Source organism: Nuphar pumila, chromosome 10 (assembly GCF_984573655.1).
Source record: "Nuphar pumila chromosome 10, dmNupPumi1.hap1.1, whole genome shotgun sequence".
NCBI classification, from domain to species: Eukaryota; Viridiplantae; Streptophyta; class Magnoliopsida; order Nymphaeales; family Nymphaeaceae; genus Nuphar; species Nuphar pumila.
In genome coordinates, this window is record NC_143258.1 from 7,739,164 (window position 1) to 7,748,524 (window position 9,361).

Genomic DNA, 9,361 nt, shown 5'->3' on the forward strand with positions numbered 1-9,361 from the left:
ATTAAAATAAAATTTTTAATCATTCACACCAAGTATTGCAATACAACTCACATCAAGTATTACAATGCATTTAAATAGAGGTTTGTAGTATAAGATTTTTTTCACTAGCTTGAGAATTCTTCCTCGTCACTAGTTTGACTTTCTTCTTCTTCTTCTTCTTCTTCTTCTTCTTCTTCTTCATTGTTTGCCCATCCACTTGGTACATCATTTGGATCACATTCCTCTATGAATGTTTCATCAGCCAATGGAGATATGACATGCATATCATGCGCAACATCGTGACCATAAGCGAAGTCACAGACATCATCTGATTGATAGTAATCACTGTCTTCAGCTAACTCATCTTCTTGTAACTGATCATACTCGGGGTATAGTTTGGATTTCACCTTGCAAACTGCCCACCATTCATTTCTATCTGACTTTTTTATACTCGGATATGAAGTATAATAAACTTGTTGAGCTTGCGAGGCTAATATGAATGGTTCATATGTTCCAAACCTGGATTTATGATTCACCTCCACAATGCCTGAAGCTTTGTCGAGTCTTGTTGCAGTTGGATCAAACCAATGACACTTGAATACCGTAACCCTGTTATTCATGCCTAAGTAAGTCAACTCCATTATTTCCTCTATAACACCGTAGTAATCATGTTCATTTTCACCGTAGCTGCTACCCTTGACACACACGCCACTATTTATCGTTGATTTGTTTATACCGTAGTCTTTTGTATGGAATCGATAACCATTTACGATATACCCGTTGTAGCATTGCACAACTTTGGTCGGACCATTTTCTAAATCACATATTCCTTGATCTTTAACATCACCATGGCGAACCTACGCACAGACATAAACAATTATTGTGATCACGATCAATTAAGTAACTTAGTGTTGTTTATAAGTACAAAATTTATGTTAGCTTCTTTACCAACTGTTTCAACCACTCCACAAACTTAGTTTCACGTTCTTTTTGTACTTCTGCATTAGTGAGATGTGAAACTTTGCTTTGCAACTCCAGATCAAATCGTCTGCAAACCACAAATACTTATATTACCGAGCCATGTATCCACATATAGAACATAAAAGGATTTATAATTGAGTTGCATATACATATACTTACTCGATGTATGGGTCGATCGCTGAACAATTAAAAAGAATATAGATGTGTGCTGCATCTTGCTCTCGATCTGTCAATAGCCTTGATCGGCAACTACCAAATGCATGCCCAAGTCGTTGAAATATCGACAGCTTGTCAGCTACAGTTACTTGTTCTCCATCATCGTTACGGGGCGGGCATGTGTAACGTGTTGAAATATGAGGTTCGAAGTACATAGATGAGAAATTTGAAATCTCTTCTAAAGTGTACGCCTCACAAATAGAGCCTTCTACTCTTGCTTTATTACGAACCTTTTTTTTTAGGTCGAACATGCATCTGACAAGAATATACATTTCAAATTTTAAATATCTGTCATTAAAGAGACAAATATAAAAAAACATATACCTTTCAAATGGGTACATCCATCGATATTGCACAGGGCCACCAACCCTTAGTTCATATGGCAGATGTATGATCAAATGTTCCATAACATCGAAAAATGCTGGCGTAAATATCTTTTCTAACAGACAAACAGTGGTGATGACAGAGTCCTCGAGATTCTTTACATCTGATACAATGACCTCCGATGCGCACAATGTTCTGAAAAATCCGCTCAACTCAGACAATACCCCCCATATAGGTTTGTCTAACATATCATGGAATGCTAGGGGTATCAATCGTTGCATAAATATATGACAATCATGGCTCTTCAACCCATATAACTGTCCATCGTCAATCTTCACAGCCCGAGCAATGTTAGAGACATATCCATCTGGAAATCTCAGTTGTCTCAACCATTGACATACATGTTTTATTTGATCAGGTCCGAGCACGTACTTCGCCTTTGGTTTCAGTACTTTGCCATTATACTCTTTGAGTTCCAATTCTGGTCTTTTACATATTAATTTTAAATCCATACGGGCCTTCGGATTATCCTTCGTTTTTCCTTTAATATTCATTACTGTATTGAACACATTATCAAACACATTTTTCTCTACATGCATCACATCCAAATTATGTCGTATCAATAGGGACGGCCAATACGGTAGTTCCCAAAAAATAGATTTTTTCGTCCAATTGTGTTCCTTCCCAAATCCACGGAAGGGTGTAGGACTGCGGGCATCTGTTAATACATTTGGAAAGTATCGCAATCTTCTTAAAATCTCTATGCCAGACAATCTTGAGGATGGACCTTCCATTTCAGTTGTGCCTGCTGTAAATGCATTCTTTTGACGTCGGAACGGATGATCGCTGGGTAGAAATCGACGATGGCAATCAAACCAGCAAGGCTTCCTTCCATGCCTCAATCTAAAAGCTTTGGAATCCTCCATGCAGTACGGACAAGCCAACCTCCCATGTGTGCTCCAACCAGATAACATACCATATGCAGGGAAGTCACTGATTGTCCATAGAACAGCGGCCTTCATGTTGAAATGTTGTTTTTTGTGGGCATCATACGTGGTAACACCGTCATCCCACAGTACTTTTAATTCATCAATCAATGGCCTTAGATATACATCAAGATTTTGGCCAGGTGAGGTCGGACCAGGGATCAACAGAGACAAGAAAAGATTTGGACGTTTCATACACAAGCTTGGTGGAAGGTTGTATGGAGTTACAAATACTGGCCAGCATGAGTATGGAGTTGATCTACCCCCAAATGGATTAAATCCATCTGTACATAGACCGAGTCTAACATTTCGCACTTCCATTGCGAAGTTCTGATGAGTACGATCAAAGTGCTTCCAAGCTTCAGCGTCAACAGGATGCGTGATCTTGTTTTCATCGTGTCGAACTTTATTTGCATGCCATCTCATGTGTTTAGCTGTCTTTGAAGACATATACAATCGCTGCAATCTAGGAGTGATAGGAAAGTAGCGGAGCGACTTGTATGAAACTTCCTTTGATCTCGTGCTACCATTGCCTCTTGTCTTTGGCTTGAACCGAGGATGCCCACATGACGGGCATGATATGTCGTTTTCCTGCTCCTTGAAATACAACATGCAGTGATTTGGACAAGCATCAATCTTTTTGTAACCCATACCTAGAGCATTGACCATAACTTTCGCACGATAGAAATTTTGTGGCAATTTCTCATCTTTAGGCAACATACTCTTCACAATCATGCACAAACGGTCAAAACATGATTGACTCAAATTATACTCGGACTTCAAATTCATTAGTTGAAGAACTGCAGACAAGATAGTGTGACTCTCACAACCGTTCCAAAGTGGCTCATCAGCATCTTTAAGTAAATCATAAAATCTACTAGCTGCATCGTTTGGTGATTCTTTATCTACGACAGTTCTTACATCACTAGAACTCATAGCAGAACCCAGTTCTGTTCCTGCAGCATCAAATATCAAATTCGTATATGGATTATCGTGCACCACATTCACCCGTGCATCAAAATCGTTTCTAAATTCTTCTCCATGAAACGCCCAGTTCTGATAATCACTCACAAAACCCTTCCTGTATAGGTGATGTCTAACGCCATGAGGTTCTACAAATCGATTATTCTTACAAATCTTGCAGGGACACCTAATCCGACCTGTGGGATCTACCGTACTGACACTCGCCGTTGCAAATTCAATAAAACTATCGACACCATCCATATATTCATGCGATAACTCATTATCCACTATCCTACGGTACATCCATTCACGGTTTGCAGTCATTCTGTCGTATGATGTTACGAATAGTATCCTAACGAATTAAGAAAAAAACAATCAGAATGCGACGATGAAGAAAATATCAAATTTATCATGCAATATACTATGTCAAACAATAACAAGAATTTTGATGCATGCATTGATAACTTAATATTTTCATGTGCAAACTATTAATGACATGATACAATCATTTGAAGCATGCTTTTATTATAAAATTTCACATGGAAGTCAAAATCAAATTGAAAGTAACTACATGCAAGCATGGATACAATTACATCAAACATTGCAATACATCATAATCATTCATATCAAATAAATGGCAAACATGTACCTGCAGCAAACACACTTCAATATCTCACTAACTACTACCATGCTTAGCATGGACTCCGTACTCCAAAAATAAGAACACTTCCATATTTCTACATTAAAATCATGCTCAGCATGATCTCCGAACTCCAACAAAGCAGTCCTAGATATCAACAACTAAGTGAGTGTGTGAACAATAAAGTGCTGCATTCAATAAATTAAATAACACGTGATACGTTTGCATCACTTACTCACCACGGGTATTTACCCGATTTGCATTGTTTTTGTCATTTACTTACCACAGGTGGCCGAGCACGAGTTGGTTCCGTTGAAAAATCTGCACAAAAACAAAACAAATTAAGTAACAAACTAACTAATCATGAAACAAGATGAAACACTAACTAAAAAAATCGGGTATTTCTCTCAAGGTACGGGCATTTTCTTATGTGAAACGTTTGAGAAATCGGGTAGAGGTAGGATTTCCATGCATGTTTTGATGGAAATCCATGGCGAATCAGTGGATCTACGAATCCACTATGTTATATTGATATTTTTCCTTGTTTTTCATTTTTTTTTTCAAAAAGAAATCCATGGCACGATCGATGTGGTATGGGTGTCGGCTGACAGACCAGCCGAAGTCAAGCTGTGAACCCTCGTTGTTGGCCCAGCCGAGTGATCGGCTGGGTATGATCCCTTTATTTCAAAAAAAAAAATCTTTTTATTCACGTTGGTGGCTGTTGGCTGGCTGGCAGCCAGCCGAGTAGCACTCGGCTGACTGCCAGCATGCTGGCAGGTGCGCCAGGCCCAGCACCCAGTCGGCTGGGTGCTAGGCGAGCCTATGACAGGGCCATAGCCAGCCCAGCCGGCCCAGCCGACAAAAATTCTTTTCAAAACAGGGAAGGGGGTTAAACCCCCTGCCGGAAAGGCAGTTCCGGCATGGGGGGTTGACCCCCTGCCGTGCCTTTACGGCAGGGGGGTCGACCCCCCATGCGTTTCCGGCAGGGGGTCGACCCCCCATGCGTTTCCGGCAGGGGGTCGACCCCCCATGCCTTTCCGACAGGGGGTCGACCCCCCTTGCCGGAAACGCAGGGGGTCGACCCCCCCTGCCGGAAAGCACGGCAGGGGGTTAAACCCCCTCCGTTTCCGGCAGGGAAGGGGCGTACCCCCTGCGTTTAGAAGAAGAAGAAGAAGAAGAAGAAGAAGAAGAAGAAGAACCTGCGCTTCGCCGGACGGTGGCGGGAGGTTGACGGGGAGCGGCAGCTGGCGAGCGCCGGCTGGCGAGCGGTGGACGGGGAGCGGCGGCTGGCGAGCGGCGGTGGCCGGACGGTGGCGAGGGCCGACGGGCGGCGGGAGGGTGCAGTACAGCGAAACAGGGAAAAGAGAAAGAGGGATGGGATTAGGGATTTACGCGACATTTAGCGACGGCTTAGCGACGGAAAAATTCCGTCGCGAAGCCGTCGCGAAACCCAAATACCAAAAAAGCGACGGAATATATTTTGTCGCTACTCCGTCGCTAATTAGCGACGGAGTAGCGACGACAGAGTTCCCTCTCTAAATCCGTCGCTAAAATGGTGTTCTTGTAATCAAAAGTAGCGACAAAAACATGCAGTCGCTAATCCGTCGCTAAGTAGCGACAGATTAGCGATAAAAGTCGTTTCCTCGCTAATCCGTCGCAAATTAGCGACAGATTCTATCTCTAGCTAATCTGTCGCTAAGTAGCGACGGGAAAAATCCGTCGCTAATTTCCGTCGCTAATTAACAATTTTCTTGTAGTGTATGATCCTGAAAAAGGATCTAACATTCATAAAAAAATTGAATATGAGCATGTTGTCATACCTAGATCACATCAAATTCCTCGTCGATTCTCTTGTCGCCGCCAACCATCCCATGGGAGATGAAGACCAGGTTCAAATAGCACTAAACAGGCTCCCTCTTGAGTATGAGAGCTTCGTAATCACCACAAGTGCATTGACTCACTCATTTTCAAATCTTTATGATCTACTTGTCAATAAAAAATGTGTTTTTATGCTTTATCCTAATTCATCTGAGACACAAGATCATCTGATACTGCTTTCAACGCCTCTAGAGGTTGTGGCTGTGGGCATGGCTTTTTTAGAGGTCGAGACAGAGGTCAAGAAAAAAATTCCAATCAAAATTAGCTCAACTAAAATCAAGGCATACAAAATCCTTAAACTCAACGAGGACCGATTACATGCCAATATTATGGAAAAGGATGTCATATCACCGAAATTTGTTGGGACATTCCTAAAGTGTTCTCAGCTATGTCTCTTCAACAATATGTTGATGATTATTGCTACTTTGACACTGGTGCAACAAATCACCTTACTATGGATGACCGACAGTTCTTAAACAAATCTCAATATCAAGGAGGTGAATCTATCATGGTTAGTAATGGTAAGATGCTTCTCATCTCCCACACCGGTAATCTTATTTTATTATCAAATGGATGTATATTGGATTTGAATAATGTTCTGCATGTTTCTGACATTGCTAAAAAAAATTATCTATGGGACAATTTACTCAAGATAATGATTGCATATTTGAATTCACCTCTTCTGAATTCCTTGTTAAAGATCGACAAACAGGCAGGATTTATCTCAGGGGATCGAAAATCAGCCCAAACCTTTACTCAATCAAAGCGTGTGAAAATTTAAAGGTGGCGGCCTATGCAGGAAAAACAACACCTTTTGACCTCTAGCATCAACATCTCGAGCATGCCAATAAGATAGTGTCATTTTTAAATTCTAAACATGCAATTTCTTTTAGTAGGAACAAGCAAATAAAGGTGTGCAAAAGCAACCTAGTTGGAAATTTCCATAAGCTCCCATTTGGATGATCTCTCTCATCCACGGTATCTCCTCTTGAGCTTCTTCATGTTGACATCTGAGGACCAGATCGAGTCACATCTCGTGAAGGCTTTCGATATTATCTTCTCATCGTGGATAACTTCACTCGGCTCTCGTAAATCTTTCCTATGCATGTTAAGTCTCAAGTTTTTGAGTGTTTTGAGAACTTTAAGAAAATAGTTGAAAGGCAATTTCAGTTTTCTATTAAATCTTTTCAATCTGACAATGGTGGTGAATTTATTGGACATGATTTTGAAACATTTCTATGAAGTCATGGCATCTTACATAGATTTTTCTGCTCACACACACCTGAACAAAATTGCCCAGTTGAGTGCAAACACAGACACATTGATAAAACTAGACTAAGTATGTTGCATCTCGCATCTCTTGCTTATGAATTTTGGGTTAATGTTTTTCAGACAACCGTGTTTGTTGTCAATAGGCTACCGACCTTGGTTTTTTATTGCAAGTCACCCTATGAGCTACTTTTTAAAACTGCACCTGATTATCATCATCTTCGTATTTTTGGTGCTTTATGTTATCTGCTCATGACTGCATATAATACCTCAAAGTTTCAGCCAAAAACAAAACTGTGTTTATTTCTTGGTTGTGCATCTTCCCATAAGGGATATATATGTTTTCATCCTACAACTTGTCGTACTTATATCTCTCTCCAAGTCTATTTTGATAAAACCAATTTCTTTTCAAGGCAAACATCGATTCCACCTCCTAAACCAAACATATCTCAATGGGGTCTAACTGAGCCTGCCATCCTTCCCTCTCTCTCTACTGACCCTACCGTCCAACTCGACACACCTGACCCTCCCGACCCAGGTTCACCTGGTCTGCCCAACCCCTTCTCTCTAGTGTCTTCTCCTCCCTCTCCTATTGTGTTGATCTCACCTCCTAAATGCACACCATCGACCACCTCTCCTGTGCAGCAACCGATGTCTATTGATCATCCTCTTCTTATTCAGCCTGCTGACCATGTCCACTCTATGGACATCCAATCCATAATCGGTTCTCTTAAACCAAAAACTTTTTTTAGCTCCCTCTATCCTATATCTCTCACATGTTTTAGTGCTTCGCTTCTTGAACCTGAATCATCTAACTTCAAACAAGCCACCCTTCATCCCAAGTGGAGGGCAACTATGGAGGATGAATTTTGTGCCCTTCAACTCAATCGCATTTGGCACCTTGTACCACCTTAGGATCACTACAATGTCATTGACTCCAAGTAGGTTTATCGCATCAAGCGGTATGCTGATGGTTTTGTTGCTCACTATAAGGCTCGCCTTGTAGCCAAAGGTTTTCATCAAGAAGAGGGCATTAATTTCTTTGAAATGTTTAGTATGGTCATTAAACCAACCACCATTTGGGTTGTTCTTGCACTTGTCGTTTCCCTCCAGTGGCCTATTCATGAGTTGGATTCTAACAATGTTTTCTTGAATGGTTTACTTGAGGTTGTTTACATGTGCCAACCTCAAGAATTCAAGGATTCATGTTATCCTCATTATGTGTGCAAATTACCTCGGGTCCTCTATGGACTCAAACAAGCTATTGTTTGGTATCAACATCTTAACTCATATTTACTATCTCGAGGATTTTTTTTCTCAATTTGATGTCTCCTTATTTATTTTTCAAGAAAATGGACTTATTGTATATTTGTTGGTTTATGTTGATGATATTATTATCACGGGGAGTTCATCTATTTCCATTCAATAATTGATTCACCGCTTAGGCCTTGATTTTTCCATTAAAGATCTTGGCTGCTTGAATTATTCTGTCAGCATCGAGGTCAGCTATGCTTTATAAGGCTTCCATCTTTGTTAGCGCACATATGCCCTTAGTTTGCTTCAGAAGGCTTTTATGATTGGTGTCAAGCCTATTTTCACTCCTTTGAGCTCCGGTGCTAAGTTATCCAAAGATGATTCTCCTTTATTTCATGATGTCACCTTGTATCACAGCATTATTGGAGGACTGCAATACCTCACCATCACCACACATGATGTTGTGTTTGCCGTTAATAAGGTTTGCCAATATTTGCATTAGCCTACAGTCACACATTGGTCTATCGTCAAGCGTATCCTGCGTTATCTTAAGAACACTATTCACCATGGTCTTCTCTTCAAGAAGTTTGCATCCTTGCAACTTAGTGCTACTTTGATGCTGACTCGTCTGGCTGCTCAGATGATCAGAAGTCTACATCTCGCAAACAGAAGATAGTAGCTCAGGCCAGCAGTGAGACCGAATATAAATCTCTAGTTTGTGCTGCGTCTGATATAATTTGGCTTACATCCTTACTTAAGGAACTTGACTTTCTTATCCCTGCCCCACCAATTCTTTGGTGTGATAACATTGGTGCACTATATCTCACAATGAATCCTATTTTTCACGCTTGCACCAAACATGTGGAAATTG